The sequence below is a fragment of the Garra rufa genome, chromosome 1 (assembly GCF_049309525.1).
Source record: "Garra rufa chromosome 1, GarRuf1.0, whole genome shotgun sequence".
Lineage (NCBI taxonomy): Eukaryota > Metazoa > Chordata > Actinopteri > Cypriniformes > Cyprinidae > Garra > Garra rufa.
In genome coordinates, this window is record NC_133361.1 from 89,288,290 (window position 1) to 89,316,244 (window position 27,955).

A 27,955-nucleotide genomic window follows, 5' to 3' on the forward strand; every position below is an offset into this window, starting at 1 on the left:
CGATTTTAATCCCTATCACTAACCCTAACCCTTGCTTTTACACCGGTGATCCGGCGGCAGCAAGCAACAGCGGCTGTCTCTGTGGCGCAATCGGTTAGCGCGTTCGGCTGTTAACCGAAAGGTTGGTGGTTCGAGCCCACCCAGGGACGTGTGAAATGCCGGAGTTTTGCACGCGCGTCAGGTGTCCACTAACGCCTATGCCATTCTTAGGGTTGCGAGGCACAGCTTTCTCAGGGCGTTTATCTTGTGCACCTTCAATAAGCTGGCTTGTTTTAAAAGAATTCAGCGGCGGGTGTTTGGTGAACATTTTCACCAGCTCGAGTAGTTTGCTGTGGCATGTGGATGCCTTCTTTACTGATGATCTGTCTCTGGGGCTCATCTAGTTGACATAGTTTCCGCTGACATTCGGCTGAAGGTGCTGATCCACTATCTGCTCTTGGTACGGACTGGAACCGGGGGACTGTAGTGACCATCAGATCGGAATACAGAATGGATCTGGTGGCTACGGTGACCTCAGAATAAGAAGAAACAGACTAATATTAATGTAGATGCAAAAGTTCCATGTTGCCACAAAGTCAATACCCAATACCCCACCGGGATGACTTGAAAATACAGTCAGCATCGGCAATTTTTGCCAGTCTCTCTGGAGGCTTGTTGAGAAAGATAGTCTTGCTTCGTTTTGTTTCCTTTTATTGGCGTGGCTGGTTGTTGGTCCTCGTCAAAGAGGTGTCCACCGATCATAGCGTGCCGGAGCCAGAAGACTTGTTGTTTTGTCAATATGTTCTCAAGACTTTGCGGCAGTTATCAATAAACTACAGCACAGTCACAGCTCGCCGCTACCCATCGTAAACAGGTTGGGCCTGTCTGTTCCGGTGGGCTCTCAGTGGTGCTAAAGCATCAAATGAAGAGGATGGGATTCGAACCCACACAAACCAAGGCGTGCCGAGCACAACGGACTAGCCTTGCATCGCCTTAACCACTCGACCACCTTTCGTTTTGCGCGGTCCTTTTGTTTAACACTCCCGATTCAGACCACCAGCTCATTAGTAGAGCGCTCGGTGAACTGAACTGAGTGTGTCAGATAGGGAAGACACACAAAAATTGCAGAGTGGGGTCCCCAGGACCGAGGATCACTGCTAAATGTACCAAACGACGAGGATGGGATTCGAACCCACGCGTGCAGAGCACAATGGATTAGCAGTCCATCGCCTTAACCACTCGGCCACCTCGTCATATTACGTGGCGTCTTTTATTTAGCACTCCCGATTCAGATCATCAGCTCATTAGTAGAGAACTCAAAGAACTGAACTGAGTGTGTTAGATAAGGAGGACACACAAAAAGTTCAGCATGGGGTCCCCAGGACCTAGATTAAGGTCCAGTGCTAAAGGAACCGAACGACAAGGATGGGATTAGCAGTCCATCGCCTTAACCACTCGGCCTCCCCGCCCCCTTGCTGACTGAGAGAGGCCATGCTGCGGACCTTTTCAGCTGCTGCTGTGCTTTCAGCAGGCTGTTTTGAGCACAGAGGGAATAGTGAATGAGCCGTCTTTTACACACCTCTAATCTGTTCCGTAGAAACACGGTGCAGCAACCCGTGCCAGGAGACTGTTTGTGCGGCAGTTTAAAGCTTGCTACCACCTTGTCGGCTCACATCCACGTAGGTGCCTGAAAAGGTCACGACCGTCGCCGGCATTCTTTCGCAGAGGCAATATTGTAGCCTGTGAGGTTTATCCGAGGCGCGATCATTGCTGGTTGAAAACTTTACCCAATACCCCGCCAGGATGACTTGAAATACAGTCAGCTTTGGCAATTTTTGCTAGCCTCTCTGGAGGCTTAGAGTATTGTTGAGAAAAAGTAGTCTTGTTTCGTTTAGGTTTTGCTTCTCGTTGAAAAGGTGTCTGCTGATGATTGAGCGCCAGAGCCAGAAGGCTTGTTGTTTTGTAAATATGTCCTTAAGACGGGTATCATTAAACTGCAGCGCAATTACAGCTCACCGTTACCCATCGTAAACAGGTTGGGCCTGTCTGGTCCGGTGGGCTCTCAGTGGCGCTAAAGCTTCCAGTGCATGTCGAGCACAATGTATTAGCCTTCCACCGCCTTAACCGCTGGACCACCTCGTCATCTTGCGTGGTTTCTTTGTTTAACACTCCTGAATCATGTGCATGTGGATGCCTTCTTCGTCTTTTGTTTCAGCCGCCGAGGGCCTGTTTTCCACTGAGGCCCTGCGTCAAACTCCCTATGAGACACAATCGAACGTTAGTAGTAACCTCCGATTACGGCCGAATGTGGATTCTGCTCGGACGACGGGGCACCGGTACATCCTTTGTAGCTTTGGCTTGTTAGCCAAACGCTACAGCAGTTTGCCATTTCCCATCAAATCATCCTTGATTTCCTTAAGAAAGGTGCCCCAAATTGGTGGAAAATCACATCTCAACCATACGCTGTCCAAAGCATTGACCCGCCTTCACGCGGCAAAACAGAACGTGTTGTTGGCCCGCACTGCTGGGTCAAACTGCGCTTCCCAAAAATAGATTGGGTCAAAACCGACAGAAGAAAACTCTAAGCCTGCTCTAAGCCCTACCCACGGGGAGGGCTCGACAGTCTCGCACAACGCGAGAGCCTCCGTTTCGCCTGTGTAATTTGGGGGCCGATGAAAACTGGGTCCGACCCGGTGAAGAAGCCCACGACCAGCCCGGCTAGCTCAGTCGGTAGAGCATGAGACTCTTAATCTCAGGGTCGTGGGTTCGAGCCCCACGTTGGGCGGCTCTGTTGACTCTCTTTCTTCCCAAAAGGGTGGCGGGCTCCAGCGTGCACATTCGCCGCGCAGGCTGAGTGGATTTTGCGAGCTCCGGAAACATCTTTCAAAACAGATGTCGCTGTTAGTGCGAGCGATTTTAATCCCTATCACTAACCCTAACCCTTGCTTTTACACCGGTGATCCGGCGGCAGCAAGCAACAGCGGCTGTCTCTGTGGCGCAATCGGTTAGCGCGTTCGGCTGTTAACCGAAAGGTTGGTGGTTCGAGCCCACCCAGGGACGTGTGAAATGCCGGAGTTTTGCACGCGCGTCAGGTGTCCACTAACGCCTATGCCATTCTTAGGGTTGCGAGGCACAGCTTTCTCAGGGCGTTTATCTTGTGCACCTTCAATAAGCTGGCTTGTTTTAAAAGAATTCAGCGGCGGGTGTTTGGTGAACATTTTCACCAGCTCGAGTAGTTTGCTGTGGCATGTGGATGCCTTCTTTACTGATGATCTGTCTCTGGGGCTCATCTAGTTGACATAGTTTCCGCTGACATTCGGCTGAAGGTGCTGATCCACTATCTGCTCTTGGTACGGACTGGAACCGGGGGACTGTAGTGACCATCAGATCGGAATACAGAATGGATCTGGTGGCTACGGTGACCTCAGAATAAGAAGAAACAGACTAATATTAATGTAGATGCAAAAGTTCCATGTTGCCACAAAGTCAATACCCAATACCCCACCGGGATGACTTGAAAATACAGTCAGCATCGGCAATTTTTGCCAGTCTCTCTGGAGGCTTGTTGAGAAAGATAGTCTTGCTTCGTTTTGTTTCCTTTTATTGGCGTGGCTGGTTGTTGGTCCTCGTCAAAGAGGTGTCCACCGATCATAGCGTGCCGGAGCCAGAAGACTTGTTGTTTTGTCAATATGTTCTCAAGACTTTGCGGCAGTTATCAATAAACTACAGCACAGTCACAGCTCGCCGCTACCCATCGTAAACAGGTTGGGCCTGTCTGTTCCGGTGGGCTCTCAGTGGTGCTAAAGCATCAAATGAAGAGGATGGGATTCGAACCCACACAAACCAAGGCGTGCCGAGCACAACGGACTAGCCTTGCATCGCCTTAACCACTCGACCACCTTTCGTTTTGCGCGGTCCTTTTGTTTAACACTCCCGATTCAGACCACCAGCTCATTAGTAGAGCGCTCGGTGAACTGAACTGAGTGTGTCAGATAGGGAAGACACACAAAAATTGCAGAGTGGGGTCCCCAGGACCGAGGATCACTGCTAAATGTACCAAACGACGAGGATGGGATTCGAACCCACGCGTGCAGAGCACAATGGATTAGCAGTCCATCGCCTTAACCACTCGGCCACCTCGTCATATTACGTGGCGTCTTTTATTTAGCACTCCCGATTCAGATCATCAGCTCATTAGTAGAGAACTCAAAGAACTGAACTGAGTGTGTTAGATAAGGAGGACACACAAAAAGTTCAGCATGGGGTCCCCAGGACCTAGATTAAGGTCCAGTGCTAAAGGAACCGAACGACAAGGATGGGATTAGCAGTCCATCGCCTTAACCACTCGGCCTCCCCGCCCCCTTGCTGACTGAGAGAGGCCATGCTGCGGACCTTTTCAGCTGCTGCTGTGCTTTCAGCAGGCTGTTTTGAGCACAGAGGGAATAGTGAATGAGCCGTCTTTTACACACCTCTAATCTGTTCCGTAGAAACACGGTGCAGCAACCCGTGCCAGGAGACTGTTTGTGCGGCAGTTTAAAGCTTGCTACCACCTTGTCGGCTCACATCCACGTAGGTGCCTGAAAAGGTCACGACCGTCGCCGGCATTCTTTCGCAGAGGCAATATTGTAGCCTGTGAGGTTTATCCGAGGCGCGATCATTGCTGGTTGAAAACTTTACCCAATACCCCGCCAGGATGACTTGAAATACAGTCAGCTTTGGCAATTTTTGCTAGCCTCTCTGGAGGCTTAGAGTATTGTTGAGAAAAAGTAGTCTTGTTTCGTTTAGGTTTTGCTTCTCGTTGAAAAGGTGTCTGCTGATGATTGAGCGCCAGAGCCAGAAGGCTTGTTGTTTTGTAAATATGTCCTTAAGACGGGTATCATTAAACTGCAGCGCAATTACAGCTCACCGTTACCCATCGTAAACAGGTTGGGCCTGTCTGGTCCGGTGGGCTCTCAGTGGCGCTAAAGCTTCCAGTGCATGTCGAGCACAATGTATTAGCCTTCCACCGCCTTAACCGCTGGACCACCTCGTCATCTTGCGTGGTTTCTTTGTTTAACACTCCTGAATCATGTGCATGTGGATGCCTTCTTCGTCTTTTGTTTCAGCCGCCGAGGGCCTGTTTTCCACTGAGGCCCTGCGTCAAACTCCCTATGAGACACAATCGAACGTTAGTAGTAACCTCCGATTACGGCCGAATGTGGATTCTGCTCGGACGACGGGGCACCGGTACATCCTTTGTAGCTTTGGCTTGTTAGCCAAACGCTACAGCAGTTTGCCATTTCCCATCAAATCATCCTTGATTTCCTTAAGAAAGGTGCCCCAAATTGGTGGAAAATCACATCTCAACCATACGCTGTCCAAAGCATTGACCCGCCTTCACGCGGCAAAACAGAACGTGTTGTTGGCCCGCACTGCTGGGTCAAACTGCGCTTCCCAAAAATAGATTGGGTCAAAACCGACAGAAGAAAACTCTAAGCCTGCTCTAAGCCCTACCCACGGGGAGGGCTCGACAGTCTCGCACAACGTGAGAGCCTCCGTTTCGCCTGTGTAATTTGGGGGCCGATGAAAACTGGGTCCGACCCGGTGAAGAAGCCCACGACCAGCCCGGCTAGCTCAGTCGGTAGAGCATGAGACTCTTAATCTCAGGGTCGTGGGTTCGAGCCCCACGTTGGGCGGCTCTGTTGACTCTCTTTCTTCCCAAAAGGGTGGCGGGCTCCAGCGTGCACATTCGCCGCGCAGGCTGAGTGGATTTTGCGAGCTCCGGAAACATCTTTCAAAACAGATGTCGCTGTTAGTGCGAGCGATTTTAATCCCTATCACTAACCCTAACCCTTGCTTTTACACCGGTGATCCGGCGGCAGCAAGCAACAGCGGCTGTCTCTGTGGCGCAATCGGTTAGCGCGTTCGGCTGTTAACCGAAAGGTTGGTGGTTCGAGCCCACCCAGGGACGTGTGAAATGCCGGAGTTTTGCACGCGCGTCAGGTGTCCACTAACGCCTATGCCATTCTTAGGGTTGCGAGGCACAGCTTTCTCAGGGCGTTTATCTTGTGCACCTTCAATAAGCTGGCTTGTTTTAAAAGAATTCAGCGGCGGGTGTTTGGTGAACATTTTCACCAGCTCGAGTAGTTTGCTGTGGCATGTGGATGCCTTCTTTACTGATGATCTGTCTCTGGGGCTCATCTAGTTGACATAGTTTCCGCTGACATTCGGCTGAAGGTGCTGATCCACTATCTGCTCTTGGTACGGACTGGAACCGGGGGACTGTAGTGACCATCAGATCGGAATACAGAATGGATCTGGTGGCTACGGTGACCTCAGAATAAGAAGAAACAGACTAATATTAATGTAGATGCAAAAGTTCCATGTTGCCACAAAGTCAATACCCAATACCCCACCGGGATGACTTGAAAATACAGTCAGCATCGGCAATTTTTGCCAGTCTCTCTGGAGGCTTGTTGAGAAAGATAGTCTTGCTTCGTTTTGTTTCCTTTTATTGGCGTGGCTGGTTGTTGGTCCTCGTCAAAGAGGTGTCCACCGATCATAGCGTGCCGGAGCCAGAAGACTTGTTGTTTTGTCAATATGTTCTCAAGACTTTGCGGCAGTTATCAATAAACTACAGCACAGTCACAGCTCGCCGCTACCCATCGTAAACAGGTTGGGCCTGTCTGTTCCGGTGGGCTCTCAGTGGTGCTAAAGCATCAAATGAAGAGGATGGGATTCGAACCCACACAAACCAAGGCGTGCCGAGCACAACGGACTAGCCTTGCATCGCCTTAACCACTCGACCACCTTTCGTTTTGCGCGGTCCTTTTGTTTAACACTCCCGATTCAGACCACCAGCTCATTAGTAGAGCGCTCGGTGAACTGAACTGAGTGTGTCAGATAGGGAAGACACACAAAAATTGCAGAGTGGGGTCCCCAGGACCGAGGATCACTGCTAAATGTACCGAACGACGAGGATGGGATTCGAACCCACGCGTGCAGAGCACAATGGATTAGCAGTCCATCGCCTTAACCACTCGGCCACCTCGTCATATTACGTGGCGTCTTTTATTTAGCACTCCCGATTCAGATCATCAGCTCATTAGTAGAGAACTCAAAGAACTGAACTGAGTGTGTTAGATAAGGAGGACACACAAAAAGTTCAGCATGGGGTCCCCAGGACCTAGATTAAGGTCCAGTGCTAAAGGAACCGAACGACAAGGATGGGATTAGCAGTCCATCGCCTTAACCACTCGGCCTCCCCGCCCCCTTGCTGACTGAGAGAGGCCATGCTGCGGACCTTTTCAGCTGCTGCTGTGCTTTCAGCAGGCTGTTTTGAGCACAGAGGGAATAGTGAATGAGCCGTCTTTTACACACCTCTAATCTGTTCCGTAGAAACACGGTGCAGCAACCCGTGCCAGGAGACTGTTTGTGCGGCAGTTTAAAGCTTGCTACCACCTTGTCGGCTCACATCCACGTAGGTGCCTGAAAAGGTCACGACCGTCGCCGGCATTCTTTCGCAGAGGCAATATTGTAGCCTGTGAGGTTTATCCGAGGCGCGATCATTGCTGGTTGAAAACTTTACCCAATACCCCGCCAGGATGACTTGAAATACAGTCAGCTTTGGCAATTTTTGCTAGCCTCTCTGGAGGCTTAGAGTATTGTTGAGAAAAAGTAGTCTTGTTTCGTTTAGGTTTTGCTTCTCGTTGAAAAGGTGTCTGCTGATGATTGAGCGCCAGAGCCAGAAGGCTTGTTGTTTTGTAAATATGTCCTTAAGACGGGTATCATTAAACTGCAGCGCAATTACAGCTCACCGTTACCCATCGTAAACAGGTTGGGCCTGTCTGGTCCGGTGGGCTCTCAGTGGCGCTAAAGCTTCCAGTGCATGTCGAGCACAATGTATTAGCCTTCCACCGCCTTAACCGCTGGACCACCTCGTCATCTTGCGTGGTTTCTTTGTTTAACACTCCTGAATCATGTGCATGTGGATGCCTTCTTCGTCTTTTGTTTCAGCCGCCGAGGGCCTGTTTTCCACTGAGGCCCTGCGTCAAACTCCCTATGAGACACAATCGAACGTTAGTAGTAACCTCCGATTACGGCCGAATGTGGATTCTGCTCGGACGACGGGGCACCGGTACATCCTTTGTAGCTTTGGCTTGTTAGCCAAACGCTACAGCAGTTTGCCATTTCCCATCAAATCATCCTTGATTTCCTTAAGAAAGGTGCCCCAAATTGGTGGAAAATCACATCTCAACCATACGCTGTCCAAAGCATTGACCCGCCTTCACGCGGCAAAACAGAACGTGTTGTTGGCCCGCACTGCTGGGTCAAACTGCGCTTCCCAAAAATAGATTGGGTCAAAACCGACAGAAGAAAACTCTAAGCCTGCTCTAAGCCCTACCCACGGGGAGGGCTCGACAGTCTCGCACAACGCGAGAGCCTCCGTTTCGCCTGTGTAATTTGGGGCCCGATGAAAACTGGGTCCGACCCGGTGAAGAAGCCCACGACCAGCCCGGCTAGCTCAGTTGGTAGAGCATGAGACTCTTAATCTCAGGGTCGTGGGTTCGAGGCCCCACGTTGGGCGGCTCTGTTGACTCTCTTTCTTCCCAAAAGGGTGGCGGGCTCCAGCGTGCCCATTCGCCGCGTAGGCTGAGTGGATTTTGCGAGCTCCGGAAACATCTTTCAAAACAGATGTCGCTGTTAGTGCGAGCGATTTTAATCCCTATCACTAACCCTAACCCTTGCTTTTACACCGGTGATCCGGCGGCAGCAAGCAACAGCGGCTGTCTCTGTGGCGCAATCGGTTAGCGCGTTCGGCTGTTAACCGAAAGGTTGGTGGTTCGAGCCCACCCAGGGACGTGTGAAATGCCGGAGTTTTGCACGCGCGTCAGGTGTCCACTAACGCCTATGCCATTCTTAGGGTTGCGAGGCACAGCTTTCTCAGGGCGTTTATCTTGTGCACCTTCAATAAGCTGGCTTGTTTTAAAAGAATTCAGCGGCGGGTGTTTGGTGAACATTTTCACCAGCTCGAGTAGTTTGCTGTGGCATGTGGATGCCTTCTTTACTGATGATCTGTCTCTGGGGCTCATCTAGTTGACATAGTTTCCGCTGACATTCGGCTGAAGGTGCTGATCCACTATCTGCTCTTGGTACGGACTGGAACCGGGGGACTGTAGTGACCATCAGATCGGAATACAGAATGGATCTGGTGGCTACGGTGACCTCAGAATAAGAAGAAACAGACTAATATTAATGTAGATGCAAAAGTTCCATGTTGCCACAAAGTCAATACCCAATACCCCACCGGGATGACTTGAAAATAAAGTCAGCATCGGCAATTTTTGCCAGTCTCTCTGGAGGCTTGTTGAGAAAGATAGTCTTGCTTCGTTTTGTTTCCTTTTATTGGCGTGGCTGGTTGTTGGTCCTCGTCAAAGAGGTGTCCACCGATCATAGCGTGCCGGAGCCAGAAGACTTGTTGTTTTGTCAATATGTTCTCAAGACTTTGCGGCAGTTATCAATAAACTACAGCACAGTCACAGCTCGCCGCTACCCATCGTAAACAGGTTGGGCCTGTCTGTTCCGGTGGGCTCTCAGTGGTGCTAAAGCATCAAATGAAGAGGATGGGATTCGAACCCACACAAACCAAGGCGTGCCGAGCACAACGGACTAGCCTTGCATCGCCTTAACCACTCGACCACCTTTCTTTTTGCGCTGTCCTTTTGTTTAACACTCCCGATTCAGACCACCAGCTCATTAGTAGAGCGCTCGGTGAACTGAACTGAGTGTGTCAGATAGGGAAGACACACAAAAATTGCAGAGTGGGGTCCCCAGGACCGAGGATCACTGCTAAATGTACCGAACGACGAGGATGGGATTCGAACCCACGCGTGCAGAGCACAATGGATTAGCAGTCCATCGCCTTAACCACTCGGCCACCTCGTCATATTACGTGGCGTCTTTTATTTAGCACTCCCGATTCAGATCATCAGCTCATTAGTAGAGAACTCAAAGAACTGAACTGAGTGTGTTAGATAAGGAGGACACACAAAAAGTTCAGCATGGGGTCCCCAGGACCTAGATTAAGGTCCAGTGCTAAAGGAACCGAACGACAAGGATGGGATTAGCAGTCCATCGCCTTAACCACTCGGCCTCCCCGCCCCCTTGCTGACTGAGAGAGGCCATGCTGCGGACCTTTTCAGCTGCTGCTGTGCTTTCAGCAGGCTGTTTTGAGCACAGAGGGAATAGTGAATGAGCCGTCTTTTACACACCTCTAATCTGTTCCGTAGAAACACGGTGCAGCAACCCGTGCCAGGAGACTGTTTGTGCGGCAGTTTAAAGCTTGCTACCACCTTGTCGGCTCACATCCACGTAGGTGCCTGAAAAGGTCACGACCGTCGCCGGCATTCTTTCGCAGAGGCAATATTGTAGCCTGTGAGGTTTATCCGAGGCGCGATCATTGCTGGTTGAAAACTTTACCCAATACCCTGCCAGGATGACTTGAAATACAGTCAGCTTTGGCAATTTTTGCTAGCCTCTCTGGAGGCTTAGAGTATTGTTGAGAAAAAGTAGTCTTGTTTCGTTTAGGTTTTGCTTCTCGTTGAAAAGGTGTCTGCTGATGATTGAGCGCCAGAGCCAGAAGGCTTGTTGTTTTGTAAATATGTCCTCAAGACGGGTATCATTAAACTGCAGCGCAATTACAGCTCACCGTTACCCATCGTAAACAGGTTGGGCCTGTCTGGTCCGGTGGGCTCTCAGTGGCGCTAAAGCGTCCAGTGCATGTCGAGCACAATGTATTAGCCTTCCACCGCCTTAACCGCTGGACCACCTCGTCATCTTGCGTGGTTTCTTTGTTTAACACTCCTGAATCATGTGCATGTGGATGCCTTCTTCGTCTTTTGTTTCAGCCGCCGAGGGCCTGTTTTCCACTGAGGCCCTGCGTCAAACTCCCTATGAGACACAATCGAACGTTAGTAGTAACCTCCGATTACGGCCGAATGTGGATTCTGCTCGGACGACGGGGCACCGGTACATCCTTTGTAGCTTTGGCTTGTTAGCCAAACGCTACAGCAGTTTGCCATTTCCCATCAAATCATCCTTGATTTCCTTAAGAAAGGTGCCCCAAATTGGTGGAAAATCACATCTCAACCATACGCTGTCCAAAGCATTGACCCGCCTTCACGCGGCAAAACAGAACGTGTTGTTGGCCCGCACTGCTGGGTCAAACTGCGCTTCCCAAAAATAGATTGGGTCAAAACCGACAGAAGAAAACTCTAAGCCTGCTCTAAGCCCTACCCACGGGGAGGGCTCGACAGTCTCGCACAACGCGAGAGCCTCCGTTTCGCCTGTGTAATTTGGGGGCCGATGAAAACTGGGTCCGACCCGGTGAAGAAGCCCACGACCAGCCCGGCTAGCTCAGTCGGTAGAGCATGAGACTCTTAATCTCAGGGTCGTGGGTTCGAGCCCCACGTTGGGCGGCTCTGTTGACTCTCTTTCTTCCCAAAAGGGTGGCGGGCTCCAGCGTGCCCATTCGCCGCGCAGGCTGAGTGGATTTTGCGAGCTCCGGAAACATCTTTCAAAACAGATGTCGCTGTTAGTGCGAGCGATTTTAATCCCTATCACTAACCCTAACCCTTGCTTTTACACCGGTGATCCGGCGGCAGCAAGCAACAGCGGCTGTCTCTGTGGCGCAATCGGTTAGCGCGTTCGGCTGTTAACCGAAAGGTTGGTGGTTCGAGCCCACCCAGGGACGTGTGAAATGCCGGAGTTTTGCACGCGCGTCAGGTGTCCACTAACGCCTATGCCATTCTTAGGGTTGCGAGGCACAGCTTTCTCAGGGCGTTTATCTTGTGCACCTTCAATAAGCTGGCTTGTTTTAAAAGAATTCAGCGGCGGGTGTTTGGTGAACATTTTCACCAGCTCGAGTAGTTTGCTGTGGCATGTGGATGCCTTCTTTACTGATGATCTGTCTCTGGGGCTCATCTAGTTGACATAGTTTCCGCTGACATTCGGCTGAAGGTGCTGATCCACTATCTGCTCTTGGTACGGACTGGAACCGGGGGACTGTAGTGACCATCAGATCGGAATACAGAATGGATCTGGTGGCTACGGTGACCTCAGAATAAGAAGAAAGAGACTAATATTAATGTAGATGCAAAAGTTCCATGTTGCCACAAAGTCAATACCCAATACCCCACCGGGATGACTTGAAAATACAGTCAGCATCGGCAATTTTTGCCAGTCTCTCTGGAGGCTTGTTGAGAAAGATAGTCTTGCTTCGTTTTGTTTCCTTTTATTGGCGTGGCTGGTTGTTGGTCCTCGTCAAAGAGGTGTCCACCGATCATAGCGTGCCGGAGCCAGAAGACTTGTTGTTTTGTCAATATGTTCTCAAGACTTTGCGGCAGTTATCAATAAACTACAGCACAGTCACAGCTCGCCGCTACCCATCGTAAACAGGTTGGGCCTGTCTGTTCCGGTGGGCTCTCAGTGGTGCTAAAGCATCAAATGAAGAGGATGGGATTCGAACCCACACAAACCAAGGCGTGCCGAGCACAACGGACTAGCCTTGCATCGCCTTAACCACTCGACCACCTTTCGTTTTGCGCGGTCCTTTTGTTTAACACTCCCGATTCAGACCACCAGCTCATTAGTAGAGCGCTCGGTGAACTGAACTGAGTGTGTCAGATAGGGAAGACACACAAAAATTGCAGAGTGGGGTCCCCAGGACCGAGGATCACTGCTAAATGTACCAAACGACGAGGATGGGATTCGAACCCACGCGTGCAGAGCACAATGGATTAGCAGTCCATCGCCTTAACCACTCGGCCACCTCGTCATATTACGTGGCGTCTTTTATTTAGCACTCCCGATTCAGATCATCAGCTCATTAGTAGAGAACTCAAAGAACTGAACTGAGTGTGTTAGATAAGGAGGACACACAAAAAGTTCAGCATGGGGTCCCCAGGACCTAGATTAAGGTCCAGTGCTAAAGGAACCGAACGACAAGGATGGGATTAGCAGTCCATCGCCTTAACCACTCGGCCTCCCCGCCCCCTTGCTGACTGAGAGAGGCCATGCTGCGGACCTTTTCAGCTGCTGCTGTGCTTTCAGCAGGCTGTTTTGAGCACAGAGGGAATAGTGAATGAGCCGTCTTTTACACACCTCTAATCTGTTCCGTAGAAACACGGTGCAGCAACCCGTGCCAGGAGACTGTTTGTGCGGCAGTTTAAAGCTTGCTACCACCTTGTCGGCTCACATCCACGTAGGTGCCTGAAAAGGTCACGACCGTCGCCGGCATTCTTTCGCAGAGGCAATATTGTAGCCTGTGAGGTTTATCCGAGGCGCGATCATTGCTGGTTGAAAACTTTACCCAATACCCCGCCAGGATGACTTGAAATACAGTCAGCTTTGGCAATTTTTGCTAGCCTCTCTGGAGGCTTAGAGTATTGTTGAGAAAAAGTAGTCTTGTTTCGTTTAGGTTTTGCTTCTCGTTGAAAAGGTGTCTGCTGATGATTGAGCGCCAGAGCCAGAAGGCTTGTTGTTTTGTAAATATGTCCTTAAGACGGGTATCATTAAACTGCAGCGCAATTACAGCTCACCGTTACCCATCGTAAACAGGTTGGGCCTGTCTGGTCCGGTGGGCTCTCAGTGGCGCTAAAGCTTCCAGTGCATGTCGAGCACAATGTATTAGCCTTCCACCGCCTTAACCGCTGGACCACCTCGTCATCTTGCGTGGTTTCTTTGTTTAACACTCCTGAATCATGTGCATGTGGATGCCTTCTTCGTCTTTTGTTTCAGCCGCCGAGGGCCTGTTTTCCACTGAGGCCCTGCGTCAAACTCCCTATGAGACACAATCGAACGTTAGTAGTAACCTCCGATTACGGCCGAATGTGGATTCTGCTCGGACGACGGGGCACCGGTACATCCTTTGTAGCTTTGGCTTGTTAGCCAAACGCTACAGCAGTTTGCCATTTCCCATCAAATCATCCTTGATTTCCTTAAGAAAGGTGCCCCAAATTGGTGGAAAATCACATCTCAACCATACGCTGTCCAAAGCATTGACCCGCCTTCACGCGGCAAAACAGAACGTGTTGTTGGCCCGCACTGCTGGGTCAAACTGCGCTTCCCAAAAATAGATTGGGTCAAAACCGACAGAAGAAAACTCTAAGCCTGCTCTAAGCCCTACCCACGGGGAGGGCTCGACAGTCTCGCACAACGCGAGAGCCTCCGTTTCGCCTGTGTAATTTGGGGGCCGATGAAAACTGGGTCCGACCCGGTGAAGAAGCCCACGACCAGCCCGGCTAGCTCAGTCGGTAGAGCATGAGACTCTTAATCTCAGGGTCGTGGGTTCGAGCCCCACGTTGGGCGGCTCTGTTGACTCTCTTTCTTCCCAAAAGGGTGGCGGGCTCCAGCGTGCCCATTCGCCGCGCAGGCTGAGTGGATTTTGCGAGCTCCGGAAACATCTTTCAAAACAGATGTCGCTGTTAGTGCGAGCGATTTTAATCCCTATCACTAACCCTAACCCTTGCTTTTACACCGGTGATCCGGCGGCAGCAAGCAACAGCGGCTGTCTCTGTGGCGCAATCGGTTAGCGCGTTCGGCTGTTAACCGAAAGGTTGGTGGTTCGAGCCCACCCAGGGACGTGTGAAATGCCGGAGTTTTGCACGCGCGTCAGGTGTCCACTAACGCCTATGCCATTCTTAGGGTTGCGAGGCACAGCTTTCTCAGGGCGTTTATCTTGTGCACCTTCAATAAGCTGGCTTGTTTTAAAAGAATTCAGCGGCGGGTGTTTGGTGAACATTTTCACCAGCTCGAGTAGTTTGCTGTGGCATGTGGATGCCTTCTTTACTGATGATCTGTCTCTGGGGCTCATCTAGTTGACATAGTTTCCGCTGACATTCGGCTGAAGGTGCTGATCCACTATCTGCTCTTGGTACGGACTGGAACCGGGGGACTGTAGTGACCATCAGATCGGAATACAGAATGGATCTGGTGGCTACGGTGACCTCAGAATAAGAAGAAACAGACTAATATTAATGTAGATGCAAAAGTTCCATGTTGCCACAAAGTCAATACCCAATACCCCACCGGGATGACTTGAAAATACAGTCAGCATCGGCAATTTTTGCCAGTCTCTCTGGAGGCTTGTTGAGAAAGATAGTCTTGCTTCGTTTTGTTTCCTTTTATTGGCGTGGCTGGTTGTTGGTCCTCGTCAAAGAGGTGTCCACCGATCATAGCGTGCCGGAGCCAGAAGACTTGTTGTTTTGTCAATATGTTCTCAAGACTTTGCGGCAGTTATCAATAAACTACAGCACAGTCACAGCTCGCCGCTACCCATCGTAAACAGGTTGGGCCTGTCTGTTCCGGTGGGCTCTCAGTGGTGCTAAAGCATCAAATGAAGAGGATGGGATTCGAACCCACACAAACCAAGGCGTGCCGAGCACAACGGACTAGCCTTGCATCGCCTTAACCACTCGACCACCTTTCGTTTTGCGCGGTCCTTTTGTTTAACACTCCCGATTCAGACCACCAGCTCATTAGTAGAGCGCTCGGTGAACTGAACTGAGTGTGTCAGATAGGGAAGACACACAAAAATTGCAGAGTGGGGTCCCCAGGACCGAGGATCACTGCTAAATGTACCGAACGACGAGGATGGGATTCAAACCCACGCGTGCAGAGCACAATGGATTAGCAGTCCATCGCCTTAACCACGCGGCCACCTCGTCATATTACGTGGCGTCTTTTATTTAGCACTCCCGATTCAGATCATCAGCTCATTAGTAGAGAACTCAAAGAACTGAACTGAGTGTGTTAGATAAGGAGGACACACAAAAAGTTCAGCATGGGGTCCCCAGGACCTAGATTAAGGTCCAGTGCTAAAGGAACCGAACGACAAGGATGGGATTAGCAGTCCATCGCCTTAACCACTCGGCCTCCCCGCCCCCTTGCTGACTGAGAGAGGCCATGCTGCGGACCTTTTCAGCTGCTGCTGTGCTTTCAGCAGGCTGTTTTGAGCACAGAGGGAATAGTGAATGAGCCGTCTTTTACACACCTCTAATCTGTTCCGTAGAAACACGGTGCAGCAACCCGTGCCAGGAGACTGTTTGTGCGGCAGTTTAAAGCTTGCTACCACCTTGTCGGCTCACATCCACGTAGGTGCCTGAAAAGGTCACGACCGTCGCCGGCATTCTTTCGCAGAGGCAATATTGTAGCCTGTGAGGTTTATCCGAGGCGCGATCATTGCTGGTTGAAAACTTTACCCAATACCCCGCCAGGATGACTTGAAATACAGTCAGCTTTGGCAATTTTTGCTAGCCTCTCTGGAGGCTTAGAGTATTGTTGAGAAAAAGTAGTCTTGTTTCGTTTAGGTTTTGCTTCTCGTTGAAAAGGTGTCTGCTGATGATTGAGCGCCAGAGCCAGAAGGCTTGTTGTTTTGTAAATATGTCCTTAAGACGGGTATCATTAAACTGCAGCGCAATTACAGCTCACCGTTACCCATCGTAAACAGGTTGGGCCTGTCTGGTCCGGTGGGCTCTCAGTGGCGCTAAAGCTTCCAGTGCATGTCGAGCACAATGTATTAGCCTTCCACCGCCTTAACCGCTGGACCACCTCGTCATCTTGCGTGGTTTCTTTGTTTAACACTCCTGAATCATGTGCATGTGGATGCCTTCTTCGTCTTTTGTTTCAGCCGCCGAGGGCCTGTTTTCCACTGAGGCCCTGCGTCAAACTCCCTATGAGACACAATCGAACGTTAGTAGTAACCTCCGATTACGGCCGAATGTGGATTCTGCTCGGACGACGGGGCACCGGTACATCCTTTGTAGCTTTGGCTTGTTAGCCAAACGCTACAGCAGTTTGCCATTTCCCATCAAATCATCCTTGATTTCCTTAAGAAAGGTGCCCCAAATTGGTGGAAAATCACATCTCAACCATACGCTGTCCAAAGCATTGACCCGCCTTCACGCGGCAAAACAGAACGTGTTGTTGGTCCGCACTGCTGGGTCAAACTGCGCTTCCCAAAAATAGATTGGGTCAAAACCGACAGAAGAAAACTCTAAGCCTGCTCTAAGCCCTACCCACGGGGAGGGCTCGACAGTCTCGCACAACGCGAGAGCCTCCGTTTCGCCTGTGTAATTTGGGGGCCGATGAAAACTGGGTCCGACCCGGTGAAGAAGCCCACGACCAGCCCGGCTAGCTCAGTCGGTAGAGCATGAGACTCTTAATCTCAGGGTCGTGGGTTCGAGCCCCACGTTGGGCGGCTCTGTTGACTCTCTTTCTTCCCAAAAGGGTGGCGGGCTCCAGCGTGCCCATTCGCCGCGCAGGCTGAGTGGATTTTGCGAGCTCCGGAAACATCTTTCAAAACAGATGTCGCTGTTAGTGCGAGCGATTTTAATCCCTATCACTAACCCTAACCCTTGCTTTTACACCGGTGATCCGGCGGCAGCAAGCAACAGCGGCTGTCTCTGTGGCGCAATCGGTTAGCGCGTTCGGCTGTTAACCGAAAGGTTGGTGGTTCGAGCCCACCCAGGGACGTGTGAAATGCCGGAGTTTTGCACGCGCGTCAGGTGTCCACTAACGCCTATGCCATTCTTAGGGTTGCGAGGCACAGCTTTCTCAGGGCGTTTATCTTGTGCACCTTCAATAAGCTGGCTTGTTTTAAAAGAATTCAGCGGCGGGTGTTTGGTGAACATTTTCACCAGCTCGAGTAGTTTGCTGTGGCATGTGGATGCCTTCTTTACTGATGATCTGTCTCTGGGGCTCATCTAGTTGACATAGTTTCCGCTGACATTCGGCTGAAGGTGCTGATCCACTATCTGCTCTTGGTACGGACTGGAACCGGGGGACTGTAGTGACCATCAGATCGGAATACAGAATGGATCTGGTGGCTACGGTGACCTCAGAATAAGAAGAAACAGACTAATATTAATGTAGATGCAAAAGTTCCATGTTGCCACAAAGTCAATACCCAATACCCCACCGGGATGACTTGAAAATACAGTCAGCATCGGCAATTTTTGCCAGTCTCTCTGGAGGCTTGTTGAGAAAGATAGTCTTGCTTCGTTTTGTTTCCTTTTATTGGCGTGGCTGGTTGTTGGTCCTCGTCAAAGAGGTGTCCACCGATCATAGCGTGCCGGAGCCAGAAGACTTGTTGTTTTGTCAATATGTTCTCAAGACTTTGCGGCAGTTATCAATAAACTACAGCACAGTCACAGCTCGCCGCTACCCATCGTAAACAGGTTGGGCCTGTCTGTTCCGGTGGGCTCTCAGTGGTGCTAAAGCATCAAATGAAGAGGATGGGATTCGAACCCACACAAACCAAGGCGTGCCGAGCACAACGGACTAGCCTTGCATCGCCTTAACCACTCGACCACCTTTCGTTTTGCGCGGTCCTTTTGTTTAACACTCCCGATTCAGACCACCAGCTCATTAGTAGAGCGCTCGGTGAACTGAACTGAGTGTGTCAGATAGGGAAGACACACAAAAATTGCAGAGTGGGGTCCCCAGGACCGAGGATCACTGCTAAATGTACCGAACGACGAGGATGGGATTCAAACCCACGCGTGCAGAGCACAATGGATTAGCAGTCCATCGCCTTAACCACGCGGCCACCTCGTCATATTACGTGGCGTCTTTTATTTAGCACTCCCGATTCAGATCATCAGCTCATTAGTAGAGAACTCAAAGAACTGAACTGAGTGTGTTAGATAAGGAGGACACACAAAAAGTTCAGCATGGGGTCCCCAGGACCTAGATTAAGGTCCAGTGCTAAAGGAACCGAACGACAAGGATGGGATTAGCAGTCCATCGCCTTAACCACTCGGCCTCCCCGCCCCCTTGCTGACTGAGAGAGGCCATGCTGCGGACCTTTTCAGCTGCTGCTGTGCTTTCAGCAGGCTGTTTTGAGCACAGAGGGAATAGTGAATGAGCCGTCTTTTACACACCTCTAATCTGTTCCGTAGAAACACGGTGCAGCAACCCGTGCCAGGAGACTGTTTGTGCGGCAGTTTAAAGCTTGCTACCACCTTGTCGGCTCACATCCACGTAGGTGCCTGAAAAGGTCACGACCGTCGCCGGCATTCTTTCGCAGAGGCAATATTGTAGCCTGTGAGGTTTATCCGAGGCGCGATCATTGCTGGTTGAAAACTTTACCCAATACCCTGCCAGGATGACTTGAAATACAGTCAGCTTTGGCAATTTTTGCTAGCCTCTCTGGAGGCTTAGAGTATTGTTGAGAAAAAGTAGTCTTGTTTCGTTTAGGTTTTGCTTCTCGTTGAAAAGGTGTCTGCTGATGATTGAGCGCCAGAGCCAGAAGGCTTGTTGTTTTGTAAATATGTCCTCAAGACGGGTATCATTAAACTGCAGCGCAATTACAGCTCACCGTTACCCATCGTAAACAGGTTGGGCCTGTCTGGTCCGGTGGGCTCTCAGTGGCGCTAAAGCGTCCAGTGCATGTCGAGCACAATGTATTAGCCTTCCACCGCCTTAACCGCTGGACCACCTCGTCATCTTGCGTGGTTTCTTTGTTTAACACTCCTGAATCATGTGCATGTGGATGCCTTCTTCGTCTTTTGTTTCAGCCGCCGAGGGCCTGTTTTCCACTGAGGCCCTGCGTCAAACTCCCTATGAGACACAATCGAACGTTAGTAGTAACCTCCGATTACGGCCGAATGTGGATTCTGCTCGGACGACGGGGCACCGGTACATCCTTTGTAGCTTTGGCTTGTTAGCCAAACGCTACAGCAGTTTGCCATTTCCCATCAAATCATCCTTGATTTCCTTAAGAAAGGTGCCCCAAATTGGTGGAAAATCACATCTCAACCATACGCTGTCCAAAGCATTGACCCGCCTTCACGCGGCAAAACAGAACGTGTTGTTGGCCCGCACTGCTGGGTCAAACTGCGCTTCCCAAAAATAGATTGGGTCAAAACCGACAGAAGAAAACTCTAAGCCTGCTCTAAGCCCTACCCACGGGGAGGGCTCGACAGTCTCGCACAACGCGAGAGCCTCCGTTTCGCCTGTGTAATTTGGGGGCCGATGAAAACTGGGTCCGACCCGGTGAAGAAGCCCACGACCAGCCCGGCTAGCTCAGTCGGTAGAGCATGAGACTCTTAATCTCAGGGTCGTGGGTTCGAGCCCCACGTTGGGCGGCTCTGTTGACTCTCTTTCTTCCCAAAAGGGTGGCGGGCTCCAGCGTGCCCATTCGCCGCGCAGGCTGAGTGGATTTTGCGAGCTCCGGAAACATCTTTCAAAACAGATGTCGCTGTTAGTGCGAGCGATTTTAATCCCTATCACTAACCCTAACCCTTGCTTTTACACCGGTGATCCGGCGGCAGCAAGCAACAGCGGCTGTCTCTGTGGCGCAATCGGTTAGCGCGTTCGGCTGTTAACCGAAAGGTTGGTGGTTCGAGCCCACCCAGGGACGTGTGAAATGCCGGAGTTTTGCACGCGCGTCAGGTGTCCACTAACGCCTATGCCATTCTTAGGGTTGCGAGGCACAGCTTTCTCAGGGCGTTTATCTTGTGCACCTTCAATAAGCTGGCTTGTTTTAAAAGAATTCAGCGGCGGGTGTTTGGTGAACATTTTCACCAGCTCGAGTAGTTTGCTGTGGCATGTGGATGCCTTCTTTACTGATGATCTGTCTCTGGGGCTCATCTAGTTGACATAGTTTCCGCTGACATTCGGCTGAAGGTGCTGATCCACTATCTGCTCTTGGTACGGACTGGAACCGGGGGACTGTAGTGACCATCAGATCGGAATACAGAATGGATCTGGTGGCTACGGTGACCTCAGAATAAGAAGAAAGAGACTAATATTAATGTAGATGCAAAAGTTCCATGTTGCCACAAAGTCAATACCCAATACCCCACCGGGATGACTTGAAAATACAGTCAGCATCGGCAATTTTTGCCAGTCTCTCTGGAGGCTTGTTGAGAAAGATAGTCTTGCTTCGTTTTGTTTCCTTTTATTGGCGTGGCTGGTTGTTGGTCCTCGTCAAAGAGGTGTCCACCGATCATAGCGTGCCGGAGCCAGAAGACTTGTTGTTTTGTCAATATGTTCTCAAGACTTTGCGGCAGTTATCAATAAACTACAGCACAGTCACAGCTCGCCGCTACCCATCGTAAACAGGTTGGGCCTGTCTGTTCCGGTGGGCTCTCAGTGGTGCTAAAGCATCAAATGAAGAGGATGGGATTCGAACCCACACAAACCAAGGCGTGCCGAGCACAACGGACTAGCCTTGCATCGCCTTAACCACTCGACCACCTTTCGTTTTGCGCGGTCCTTTTGTTTAACACTCCCGATTCAGACCACCAGCTCATTAGTAGAGCGCTCGGTGAACTGAACTGAGTGTGTCAGATAGGGAAGACACACAAAAATTGCAGAGTGGGGTCCCCAGGACCGAGGATCACTGCTAAATGTACCGAACGACGAGGATGGGATTCAAACCCACGCGTGCAGAGCACAATGGATTAGCAGTCCATCGCCTTAACCACGCGGCCACCTCGTCATATTACGTGGCGTCTTTTATTTAGCACTCCCGATTCAGATCATCAGCTCATTAGTAGAGAACTCAAAGAACTGAACTGAGTGTGTTAGATAAGGAGGACACACAAAAAGTTCAGCATGGGGTCCCCAGGACCTAGATTAAGGTCCAGTGCTAAAGGAACCGAACGACAAGGATGGGATTAGCAGTCCATCGCCTTAACCACTCGGCCTCCCCGCCCCCTTGCTGACTGAGAGAGGCCATGCTGCGGACCTTTTCAGCTGCTGCTGTGCTTTCAGCAGGCTGTTTTGAGCACAGAGGGAATAGTGAATGAGCCGTCTTTTACACACCTCTAATCTGTTCCGTAGAAACACGGTGCAGCAACCCGTGCCAGGAGACTGTTTGTGCGGCAGTTTAAAGCTTGCTACCACCTTGTCGGCTCACATCCACGTAGGTGCCTGAAAAGGTCACGACCGTCGCCGGCATTCTTTCGCAGAGGCAATATTGTAGCCTGTGAGGTTTATCCGAGGCGCGATCATTGCTGGTTGAAAACTTTACCCAATACCCCGCCAGGATGACTTGAAATACAGTCAGCTTTGGCAATTTTTGCTAGCCTCTCTGGAGGCTTAGAGTATTGTTGAGAAAAAGTAGTCTTGTTTCGTTTAGGTTTTGCTTCTCGTTGAAAAGGTGTCTGCTGATGATTGAGCGCCAGAGCCAGAAGGCTTGTTGTTTTGTAAATATGTCCTTAAGACGGGTATCATTAAACTGCAGCGCAATTACAGCTCACCGTTACCCATCGTAAACAGGTTGGGCCTGTCTGGTCCGGTGGGCTCTCAGTGGCGCTAAAGCTTCCAGTGCATGTCGAGCACAATGTATTAGCCTTCCACCGCCTTAACCGCTGGACCACCTCGTCATCTTGCGTGGTTTCTTTGTTTAACACTCCTGAATCATGTGCATGTGGATGCCTTCTTCGTCTTTTGTTTCAGCCGCCGAGGGCCTGTTTTCCACTGAGGCCCTGCGTCAAACTCCCTATGAGACACAATCGAACGTTAGTAGTAACCTCCGATTACGGCCGAATGTGGATTCTGCTCGGACGACGGGGCACCGGTACATCCTTTGTAGCTTTGGCTTGTTAGCCAAACGCTACAGCAGTTTGCCATTTCCCATCAAATCATCCTTGATTTCCTTAAGAAAGGTGCCCCAAATTGGTGGAAAATCACATCTCAACCATACGCTGTCCAAAGCATTGACCCGCCTTCACGCGGCAAAACAGAACGTGTTGTTGGCCCGCACTGCTGGGTCAAACTGCGCTTCCCAAAAATAGATTGGGTCAAAACCGACAGAAGAAAACTCTAAGCCTGCTCTAAGCCCTACCCACGGGGAGGGCTCGACAGTCTCGCACAACGCGAGAGCCTCCGTTTCGCCTGTGTAATTTGGGGGCCGATGAAAACTGGGTCCGACCCGGTGAAGAAGCCCACGACCAGCCCGGCTAGCTCAGTCGGTAGAGCATGAGACTCTTAATCTCAGGGTCGTGGGTTCGAGCCCCACGTTGGGCGGCTCTGTTGACTCTCTTTCTTCCCAAAAGGGTGGCGGGCTCCAGCGTGCCCATTCGCCGCGCAGGCTGAGTGGATTTTGCGAGCTCCGGAAACATCTTTCAAAACAGATGTCGCTGTTAGTGCGAGCGATTTTAATCCCTATCACTAACCCTAACCCTTGCTTTTACACCGGTGATCCGGCGGCAGCAAGCAACAGCGGCTGTCTCTGTGGCGCAATCGGTTAGCGCGTTCGGCTGTTAACCGAAAGGTTGGTGGTTCGAGCCCACCCAGGGACGTGTGAAATGCCGGAGTTTTGCACGCGCGTCAGGTGTCCACTAACGCCTATGCCATTCTTAGGGTTGCGAGGCACAGCTTTCTCAGGGCGTTTATCTTGTGCACCTTCAATAAGCTGGCTTGTTTTAAAAGAATTCAGCGGCGGGTGTTTGGTGAACATTTTCACCAGCTCGAGTAGTTTGCTGTGGCATGTGGATGCCTTCTTTACTGATGATCTGTCTCTGGGGCTCATCTAGTTGACATAGTTTCCGCTGACATTCGGCTGAAGGTGCTGATCCACTATCTGCTCTTGGTACGGACTGGAACCGGGGGACTGTAGTGACCATCAGATCGGAATACAGAATGGATCTGGTGGCTACGGTGACCTCAGAATAAGAAGAAACAGACTAATATTAATGTAGATGCAAAAGTTCCATGTTGCCACAAAGTCAATACCCAATACCCCACCGGGATGACTTGAAAATACAGTCAGCATCGGCAATTTTTGCCAGTCTCTCTGGAGGCTTGTTGAGAAAGATAGTCTTGCTTCGTTTTGTTTCCTTTTATTGGCGTGGCTGGTTGTTGGTCCTCGTCAAAGAGGTGTCCACCGATCATAGCGTGCCGGAGCCAGAAGACTTGTTGTTTTGTCAATATGTTCTCAAGACTTTGCGGCAGTTATCAATAAACTACAGCACAGTCACAGCTCGCCGCTACCCATCGTAAACAGGTTGGGCCTGTCTGTTCCGGTGGGCTCTCAGTGGTGCTAAAGCATCAAATGAAGAGGATGGGATTCGAACCCACACAAACCAAGGCGTGCCGAGCACAACGGACTAGCCTTGCATCGCCTTAACCACTCGACCACCTTTCGTTTTGCGCGGTCCTTTTGTTTAACACTCCCGATTCAGACCACCAGCTCATTAGTAGAGCGCTCGGTGAACTGAACTGAGTGTGTCAGATAGGGAAGACACACAAAAATTGCAGAGTGGGGTCCCCAGGACCGAGGATCACTGCTAAATGTACCGAACGACGAGGATGGGATTCAAACCCACGCGTGCAGAGCACAATGGATTAGCAGTCCATCGCCTTAACCACGCGGCCACCTCGTCATATTACGTGGCGTCTTTTATTTAGCACTCCCGATTCAGATCATCAGCTCATTAGTAGAGAACTCAAAGAACTGAACTGAGTGTGTTAGATAAGGAGGACACACAAAAAGTTCAGCATGGGGTCCCCAGGACCTAGATTAAGGTCCAGTGCTAAAGGAACCGAACGACAAGGATGGGATTAGCAGTCCATCGCCTTAACCACTCGGCCTCCCCGCCCCCTTGCTGACTGAGAGAGGCCATGCTGCGGACCTTTTCAGCTGCTGCTGTGCTTTCAGCAGGCTGTTTTGAGCACAGAGGGAATAGTGAATGAGCCGTCTTTTACACACCTCTAATCTGTTCCGTAGAAACACGGTGCAGCAACCCGTGCCAGGAGACTGTTTGTGCGGCAGTTTAAAGCTTGCTACCACCTTGTCGGCTCACATCCACGTAGGTGCCTGAAAAGGTCACGACCGTCGCCGGCATTCTTTCGCAGAGGCAATATTGTAGCCTGTGAGGTTTATCCGAGGCGCGATCATTGCTGGTTGAAAACTTTACCCAATACCCCGCCAGGATGACTTGAAATACAGTCAGCTTTGGCAATTTTTGCTAGCCTCTCTGGAGGCTTAGAGTATTGTTGAGAAAAAGTAGTCTTGTTTCGTTTAGGTTTTGCTTCTCGTTGAAAAGGTGTCTGCTGATGATTGAGCGCCAGAGCCAGAAGGCTTGTTGTTTTGTAAATATGTCCTTAAGACGGGTATCATTAAACTGCAGCGCAATTACAGCTCACCGTTACCCATCGTAAACAGGTTGGGCCTGTCTGGTCCGGTGGGCTCTCAGTGGCGCTAAAGCTTCCAGTGCATGTCGAGCACAATGTATTAGCCTTCCACCGCCTTAACCGCTGGACCACCTCGTCATCTTGCGTGGTTTCTTTGTTTAACACTCCTGAATCATGTGCATGTGGATGCCTTCTTCGTCTTTTGTTTCAGCCGCCGAGGGCCTGTTTTCCACTGAGGCCCTGCGTCAAACTCCCTATGAGACACAATCGAACGTTAGTAGTAACCTCCGATTACGGCCGAATGTGGATTCTGCTCGGACGACGGGGCACCGGTACATCCTTTGTAGCTTTGGCTTGTTAGCCAAACGCTACAGCAGTTTGCCATTTCCCATCAAATCATCCTTGATTTCCTTAAGAAAGGTGCCCCAAATTGGTGGAAAATCACATCTCAACCATACGCTGTCCAAAGCATTGACCCGCCTTCACGCGGCAAAACAGAACGTGTTGTTGGCCCGCACTGCTGGGTCAAACTGCGCTTCCCAAAAATAGATTGGGTCAAAACCGACAGAAGAAAACTCTAAGCCTGCTCTAAGCCCTACCCACGGGGAGGGCTCGACAGTCTCGCACAACGCGAGAGCCTCCGTTTCGCCTGTGTAATTTGGGGGCCGATGAAAACTGGGTCCGACCCGGTGAAGAAGCCCACAACCAGCCCGGCTAGCTCAGTCGGTAGAGCATGAGACTCTTAATCTCAGGGTCGTGGGTTCGAGCCCCACGTTGGGCGGCTCTGTTGACTCTCTTTCTTCCCAAAAGGGTGGCGGGCTCCAGCGTGCCCATTCGCCGCGCAGGCTGAGTGGATTTTGCGAGCTCCGGAAACATCTTTCAAAACAGATGTCGCTGTTAGTGCGAGCGATTTTAATCCCTATCACTAACCCTAACCCTTGCTTTTACACCGGTGATCCGGCGGCAGCAAGCAACAGCGGCTGTCTCTGTGGCGCAATCGGTTAGCGCGTTCGGCTGTTAACCGAAAGGTTGGTGGTTCGAGCCCACCCAGGGACGTGTGAAATGCCGGAGTTTTGCACGCGCGTCAGGTGTCCACTAACGCCTATGCCATTCTTAGGGTTGCGAGGCACAGCTTTCTCAGGGCGTTTATCTTGTGCACCTTCAATAAGCTGGCTTGTTTTAAAAGAATTCAGCGGCGGGTGTTTGGTGAACATTTTCACCAGCTCGAGTAGTTTGCTGTGGCATGTGGATGCCTTCTTTACTGATGATCTGTCTCTGGGGCTCATCTAGTTGACATAGTTTCCGCTGACATTCGGCTGAAGGTGCTGATCCACTATCTGCTCTTGGTACGGACTGGAACCGGGGGACTGTAGTGACCATCAGATCGGAATACAGAATGGATCTGGTGGCTACGGTGACCTCAGAATAAGAAGAAACAGACTAATATTAATGTAGATGCAAAAGTTCCATGTTGCCACAAAGTCAATACCCAATACCCCACCGGGATGACTTGAAAATACAGTCAGCATCGGCAATTTTTGCCAGTCTCTCTGGAGGCTTGTTGAGAAAGATAGTCTTGCTTCGTTTTGTTTCCTTTTATTGGCGTGGCTGGTTGTTGGTCCTCGTCAAAGAGGTGTCCACCGATCATAGCGTGCCGGAGCCAGAAGACTTGTTGTTTTGTCAATATGTTCTCAAGACTTTGCGGCAGTTATCAATAAACTACAGCACAGTCACAGCTCGCCGCTACCCATCGTAAACAGGTTGGGCCTGTCTGTTCCGGTGGGCTCTCAGTGGTGCTAAAGCATCAAATGAAGAGGATGGGATTCGAACCCACACAAACCAAGGCGTGCCGAGCACAACGGACTAGCCTTGCATCGCCTTAACCACTCGACCACCTTTCGTTTTGCGCGGTCCTTTTGTTTAACACTCCCGATTCAGACCACCAGCTCATTAGTAGAGCGCTCGGTGAACTGAACTGAGTGTGTCAGATAGGGAAGACACACAAAAATTGCAGAGTGGGGTCCCCAGGACCGAGGATCACTGCTAAATGTACCGAACGACGAGGATGGGATTCAAACCCACGCGTGCAGAGCACAATGGATTAGCAGTCCATCGCCTTAACCACGCGGCCACCTCGTCATATTACGTGGCGTCTTTTATTTAGCACTCCCGATTCAGATCATCAGCTCATTAGTAGAGAACTCAAAGAACTGAACTGAGTGTGTTAGATAAGGAGGACACACAAAAAGTTCAGCATGGGGTCCCCAGGACCTAGATTAAGGTCCAGTGCTAAAGGAACCGAACGACAAGGATGGGATTAGCAGTCCATCGCCTTAACCACTCGGCCTCCCCGCCCCCTTGCTGACTGAGAGAGGCCATGCTGCGGACCTTTTCAGCTGCTGCTGTGCTTTCAGCAGGCTGTTTTGAGCACAGAGGGAATAGTGAATGAGCCGTCTTTTACACACCTCTAATCTGTTCCGTAGAAACACGGTGCAGCAACCCGTGCCAGGAGACTGTTTGTGCGGCAGTTTAAAGCTTGCTACCACCTTGTCGGCTCACATCCACGTAGGTGCCTGAAAAGGTCACGACCGTCGCCGGCATTCTTTCGCAGAGGCAATATTGTAGCCTGTGAGGTTTATCCGAGGCGCGATCATTGCTGGTTGAAAACTTTACCCAATACCCCGCCAGGATGACTTGAAATACAGTCAGCTTTGGCAATTTTTGCTAGCCTCTCTGGAGGCTTAGAGTATTGTTGAGAAAAAGTAGTCTTGTTTCGTTTAGGTTTTGCTTCTCGTTGAAAAGGTGTCTGCTGATGATTGAGCGCCAGAGCCAGAAGGCTTGTTGTTTTGTA

The 27,955-nt window shown here is 50.7% G+C and overlaps 33 non-coding genes across 33 annotated transcripts; 28 read left to right on the plus strand and 5 right to left on the minus strand.

Annotated features, from left to right (window-relative positions):
- Positions 1-75: 75 nt before the first annotated feature.
- Positions 76-149, plus strand: trnan-guu (transfer RNA asparagine (anticodon GUU)). Its single transcript has one exon. It is a non-coding gene; the product is annotated as a tRNA-Asn (tRNA).
- Positions 150-1,150: 1,001 nt separating this feature from the next.
- On the minus strand, positions 1,151-1,232 carry trnas-gcu (transfer RNA serine (anticodon GCU)). The gene has a single exon. It is a non-coding gene; the product is annotated as a tRNA-Ser (tRNA).
- A 460-nt stretch (positions 1,233-1,692) lies between these two features.
- On the plus strand, positions 1,693-1,833 carry LOC141348917 (U4 spliceosomal RNA). Its single transcript, XR_012357591.1, has one exon. It is a non-coding gene; the product is annotated as a U4 spliceosomal RNA (small nuclear RNA).
- Positions 1,834-2,691: 858 nt separating this feature from the next.
- On the plus strand, positions 2,692-2,764 carry trnak-cuu (transfer RNA lysine (anticodon CUU)). Its single transcript has one exon. It is a non-coding gene; the product is annotated as a tRNA-Lys (tRNA).
- Positions 2,765-2,965: 201 nt separating this feature from the next.
- On the plus strand, positions 2,966-3,039 carry trnan-guu (transfer RNA asparagine (anticodon GUU)). The gene has a single exon. It is a non-coding gene; the product is annotated as a tRNA-Asn (tRNA).
- Positions 3,040-4,040: 1,001 nt separating this feature from the next.
- On the minus strand, positions 4,041-4,122 carry trnas-gcu (transfer RNA serine (anticodon GCU)). Its single transcript has one exon. It is a non-coding gene; the product is annotated as a tRNA-Ser (tRNA).
- Positions 4,123-4,582: 460 nt separating this feature from the next.
- Positions 4,583-4,723, plus strand: LOC141348922 (U4 spliceosomal RNA). The gene has a single exon (XR_012357593.1). It is a non-coding gene; the product is annotated as a U4 spliceosomal RNA (small nuclear RNA).
- Positions 4,724-5,581: 858 nt separating this feature from the next.
- Positions 5,582-5,654, plus strand: trnak-cuu (transfer RNA lysine (anticodon CUU)). Its single transcript has one exon. It is a non-coding gene; the product is annotated as a tRNA-Lys (tRNA).
- Positions 5,655-5,855: 201 nt separating this feature from the next.
- Positions 5,856-5,929, plus strand: trnan-guu (transfer RNA asparagine (anticodon GUU)). The gene has a single exon. It is a non-coding gene; the product is annotated as a tRNA-Asn (tRNA).
- A 1,001-nt stretch (positions 5,930-6,930) lies between these two features.
- trnas-gcu (transfer RNA serine (anticodon GCU)) lies at positions 6,931-7,012 on the minus strand. Its single transcript has one exon. It is a non-coding gene; the product is annotated as a tRNA-Ser (tRNA).
- A 460-nt stretch (positions 7,013-7,472) lies between these two features.
- On the plus strand, positions 7,473-7,613 carry LOC141348929 (U4 spliceosomal RNA). The gene has a single exon (XR_012357595.1). It is a non-coding gene; the product is annotated as a U4 spliceosomal RNA (small nuclear RNA).
- A 1,133-nt stretch (positions 7,614-8,746) lies between these two features.
- On the plus strand, positions 8,747-8,820 carry trnan-guu (transfer RNA asparagine (anticodon GUU)). The gene has a single exon. It is a non-coding gene; the product is annotated as a tRNA-Asn (tRNA).
- Positions 8,821-9,821: 1,001 nt separating this feature from the next.
- trnas-gcu (transfer RNA serine (anticodon GCU)) lies at positions 9,822-9,903 on the minus strand. The gene has a single exon. It is a non-coding gene; the product is annotated as a tRNA-Ser (tRNA).
- A 460-nt stretch (positions 9,904-10,363) lies between these two features.
- Positions 10,364-10,504, plus strand: LOC141284331 (U4 spliceosomal RNA). Its single transcript, XR_012338408.1, has one exon. It is a non-coding gene; the product is annotated as a U4 spliceosomal RNA (small nuclear RNA).
- Positions 10,505-11,362: 858 nt separating this feature from the next.
- On the plus strand, positions 11,363-11,435 carry trnak-cuu (transfer RNA lysine (anticodon CUU)). The gene has a single exon. It is a non-coding gene; the product is annotated as a tRNA-Lys (tRNA).
- Positions 11,436-11,636: 201 nt separating this feature from the next.
- Positions 11,637-11,710, plus strand: trnan-guu (transfer RNA asparagine (anticodon GUU)). The gene has a single exon. It is a non-coding gene; the product is annotated as a tRNA-Asn (tRNA).
- A 1,001-nt stretch (positions 11,711-12,711) lies between these two features.
- On the minus strand, positions 12,712-12,793 carry trnas-gcu (transfer RNA serine (anticodon GCU)). Its single transcript has one exon. It is a non-coding gene; the product is annotated as a tRNA-Ser (tRNA).
- A 460-nt stretch (positions 12,794-13,253) lies between these two features.
- On the plus strand, positions 13,254-13,394 carry LOC141283078 (U4 spliceosomal RNA). The gene has a single exon (XR_012338089.1). It is a non-coding gene; the product is annotated as a U4 spliceosomal RNA (small nuclear RNA).
- An 858-nt stretch (positions 13,395-14,252) lies between these two features.
- trnak-cuu (transfer RNA lysine (anticodon CUU)) lies at positions 14,253-14,325 on the plus strand. The gene has a single exon. It is a non-coding gene; the product is annotated as a tRNA-Lys (tRNA).
- A 201-nt stretch (positions 14,326-14,526) lies between these two features.
- Positions 14,527-14,600, plus strand: trnan-guu (transfer RNA asparagine (anticodon GUU)). Its single transcript has one exon. It is a non-coding gene; the product is annotated as a tRNA-Asn (tRNA).
- Positions 14,601-16,143: 1,543 nt separating this feature from the next.
- LOC141283082 (U4 spliceosomal RNA) lies at positions 16,144-16,284 on the plus strand. The gene has a single exon (XR_012338091.1). It is a non-coding gene; the product is annotated as a U4 spliceosomal RNA (small nuclear RNA).
- Positions 16,285-17,142: 858 nt separating this feature from the next.
- On the plus strand, positions 17,143-17,215 carry trnak-cuu (transfer RNA lysine (anticodon CUU)). The gene has a single exon. It is a non-coding gene; the product is annotated as a tRNA-Lys (tRNA).
- A 201-nt stretch (positions 17,216-17,416) lies between these two features.
- Positions 17,417-17,490, plus strand: trnan-guu (transfer RNA asparagine (anticodon GUU)). The gene has a single exon. It is a non-coding gene; the product is annotated as a tRNA-Asn (tRNA).
- A 1,543-nt stretch (positions 17,491-19,033) lies between these two features.
- Positions 19,034-19,174, plus strand: LOC141284338 (U4 spliceosomal RNA). Its single transcript, XR_012338409.1, has one exon. It is a non-coding gene; the product is annotated as a U4 spliceosomal RNA (small nuclear RNA).
- An 858-nt stretch (positions 19,175-20,032) lies between these two features.
- Positions 20,033-20,105, plus strand: trnak-cuu (transfer RNA lysine (anticodon CUU)). Its single transcript has one exon. It is a non-coding gene; the product is annotated as a tRNA-Lys (tRNA).
- Positions 20,106-20,306: 201 nt separating this feature from the next.
- Positions 20,307-20,380, plus strand: trnan-guu (transfer RNA asparagine (anticodon GUU)). Its single transcript has one exon. It is a non-coding gene; the product is annotated as a tRNA-Asn (tRNA).
- A 1,543-nt stretch (positions 20,381-21,923) lies between these two features.
- On the plus strand, positions 21,924-22,064 carry LOC141283087 (U4 spliceosomal RNA). Its single transcript, XR_012338092.1, has one exon. It is a non-coding gene; the product is annotated as a U4 spliceosomal RNA (small nuclear RNA).
- An 858-nt stretch (positions 22,065-22,922) lies between these two features.
- Positions 22,923-22,995, plus strand: trnak-cuu (transfer RNA lysine (anticodon CUU)). Its single transcript has one exon. It is a non-coding gene; the product is annotated as a tRNA-Lys (tRNA).
- A 201-nt stretch (positions 22,996-23,196) lies between these two features.
- Positions 23,197-23,270, plus strand: trnan-guu (transfer RNA asparagine (anticodon GUU)). The gene has a single exon. It is a non-coding gene; the product is annotated as a tRNA-Asn (tRNA).
- A 1,543-nt stretch (positions 23,271-24,813) lies between these two features.
- On the plus strand, positions 24,814-24,954 carry LOC141283093 (U4 spliceosomal RNA). Its single transcript, XR_012338093.1, has one exon. It is a non-coding gene; the product is annotated as a U4 spliceosomal RNA (small nuclear RNA).
- Positions 24,955-25,812: 858 nt separating this feature from the next.
- trnak-cuu (transfer RNA lysine (anticodon CUU)) lies at positions 25,813-25,885 on the plus strand. The gene has a single exon. It is a non-coding gene; the product is annotated as a tRNA-Lys (tRNA).
- Positions 25,886-26,086: 201 nt separating this feature from the next.
- On the plus strand, positions 26,087-26,160 carry trnan-guu (transfer RNA asparagine (anticodon GUU)). The gene has a single exon. It is a non-coding gene; the product is annotated as a tRNA-Asn (tRNA).
- Positions 26,161-27,703: 1,543 nt separating this feature from the next.
- On the plus strand, positions 27,704-27,844 carry LOC141283100 (U4 spliceosomal RNA). Its single transcript, XR_012338094.1, has one exon. It is a non-coding gene; the product is annotated as a U4 spliceosomal RNA (small nuclear RNA).
- The last annotated feature ends 111 nt before the right edge of the window (positions 27,845-27,955 follow it).